Source organism: Hipposideros armiger, unplaced genomic scaffold, assembly GCF_001890085.2.
Source record: "Hipposideros armiger isolate ML-2016 unplaced genomic scaffold, ASM189008v1 scaffold_1154, whole genome shotgun sequence".
Taxonomy (NCBI): Eukaryota; Metazoa; Chordata; class Mammalia; order Chiroptera; family Hipposideridae; genus Hipposideros; species Hipposideros armiger.
Window position 1 is genome coordinate 244,463 of NW_017732504.1, and position 2,775 is coordinate 247,237.

The window sequence follows — 2,775 nt, forward strand, 5'->3', positions numbered from 1 at the left end:
GGCTGATGCTCCAGCTTGTTTTGAAGCTGGCCACTGGGGGCGCCAGTCCCAGGACCACCTTGGAGGGGATCTGCTCTAGGTCTACTTCAGCTACAGCCTGTGCTCCACCTGGGGCCACCTAGCAGGAGCCAGAAAGAAATCCGCAGATGTCTGCCGCCATTGCTGTGCTTGGAAGCACCTTGAGAGGCCAACCCATGAACCAAGGCCAGCTGGCATTAGTGCTGGGCTTAGGGCTGCTCAGCCAGAGGTACAGGACACGTTCAAGCCAGATGCTGCTTGTCTGGGTTCCGCAAACCTTTGAGAGACCCTAGGAAAGTTTGCAGCTTGAGCCAAAGTAGGCGGTCTGCATGAAAAAGCCACCGAAAACAGCCTGGGTGTGCCCGGAAGTTGGGCGGGGCAGGGTCTCAAATCGCCAGGGCGGGGCGAACAAACAGCGGAGACTCAGAAATGGCAGATGCCTATGTTCACACATTGGGAAGGGGAAGGGCTCAGCAAAGAAACAATGGCCTCCGCCAGCTCCTCCATGCAGGAGAAAGCCACCTCTCCAGTCCCCGTCCCAAGCTAGACAACTCAATTCCCCATCATTTGTCCCTGCCGCCTTTCTAGCTGCTGCCCCAGCGCTGGAGCTCAGAGTGAGTGATTCAGTTGGTGAGTAAGTCCACGCACAGTCCCTTAAAGAAGAGCGCCTGTGAGTGCAGCTGCCCTCAGTCGCACTCAGTTACAATCCCTGCTGGTTTTCACAACCAAAAATTATGGGGACATCTCTCCCCAGCACTGGAACCCTGGACTGGGGTGGGGCTGGTATCTCTCACTCCTTTAGGGGATGGGGAGGGATCCCCACAGCCGAAATAGCCCTACCAATCTTTAATGGTCACCTGCGGGTGTGGGACCAGCCCGTGCCGGGTCTCTGACCTTCCTACCAGTCTGGAGGTGGCTTCTGCTTGTCCTTAGTTGAAAGGCTTCATTTCAGTTTGATTTTAGATGATTCTCAATAATGGTTGTTCTGTAGATTAGTTGTAATTTTGATGTGGTTGTGAGAGAAAGTAAACACAACATTTACCTACTGTGCTATCTTGGTTGTTCTAGCCTGAGAAACCCTTTTTTTTTTTTAAGATTTTATTGGGGAATTGGGGGAGGGGAACAGCGTTGGGGAATCGGGGAAGGGGAACAGACAAGTTGCTGTCCTTTTGTTNCAGGGGGGCGGGGCACAGAGGGGGTTAGATACCAGATGCTCAAGGATTTTGTTTAAATCACCTTAATAATTCTAATAACAATAATGACAATAATACTAGCAACTAGGTAAGAACTTTGTGTATATTATTATATATATTCTTAAAAAAGGAAAAACTAAAAATGTAAAAGTACAATGTTAAGTATTTTTCCCCATTTCACAGATGATGGAAACAAAGAGGTTTGGATGAGGTAACTCATCCAAAGTCACATAGTTTATAGGTGAGAGCCCAGAGTAGATTTTAAGTTTCCCTGATTTGGAAACTAGCCCTCTTTAAGTAAGACAGTGCAGCCTTGAGGAGAACATGCTCCTGCTGTCTTCTCTATATGTTATGTGGAGTCACATTTGTGAATTCTCATTACAAGACCAAGTCTGCAACTCAGGAGAATCTCTGGGTTTGGAACCTTCAAACTGAGAGGCAAATTCCTGTCTGAGGACATTTCCCCAGAGATTCAATAAGGCTGTTAGGGAAAGGGGAGAAGCAGGAGGGATTCACAGCTGTAGACATCAGAGACCCTAGAAAAGGTCTGCCCTGGCGTGCCGCCATCATACTCCACAACAGGTACTGACATCTGTGCTTGAGTCCACCTTTAAGGGAGGCACCACAGGGAAGAGGAATCAGACATGAAGGCTCAGGCCTTCCCTCCACTGAAGCCAGATTTTCAGACATTCACCCTATCCTACTTTGGCAAAGTCAGCCATTATTTGAGGCACAGAAAGAAAATGCTCCCGCTCACAAACACGATGGAATCACTGGGTTACTAAGGGTTACCCCAGCAGCAGCCATACAAAAGCTGTCACACACTCACATTGGCACAGTCACACCGGCCATAACAATCTTGCCGTAGTCTCTCTTTCTGTGTTACACACACACACACACACACACACACACACACACACACACACACACACACACACACACACACTCGAAGGTGCAGCCTAGAAGACTCACCACTGGCCAAATGGACACAGACCTGGCAAATCGGACACACATGGGCACTAGCCCTCCCCTGAGCACTCACATGCAGCCCCGGACAGAGACAGTTCCTCTTTGACCCGCACAGGCTGGCCCCTCTGAAGCATCATGCCGCACCACCCACTGCTCGGGAATCGACACACACTGGGGGGGGGGGGGGTGCGCGGCGGACACACATACCCCACCGCGTCACCTAAGAAAGGCTAGGCACGGACGCTGTGACGTCACAATACCGAATTGGGCCGCATGGGCCTCTGGGAAATGCAGCTGCGGACAGGGAACCGGCTGTAATCTCTCCGGTGCCAAGGACTCTGGGATGGTAGTTCAGGAGAGAGAAGCCCATGCTCCCAAGGCGGTAACTCACTCAACCAGCGCACCCGGCTCTGCCTGAGCCACAGCCCCACCCCGTGCTTCTGTCCAGCGGGAGGAACTAGGGCTGAAGTCCCAAATGATTTTCTTGCGCTGAGAAAAAGCACTGGGAGGGGCGGAGGGCACCGAAGTCAGGTCCAAAGGAATAAGCTCCGTAGAGTGGGGGAGGGAGGGTTCTAGACACCCCCTCCAACCCCCC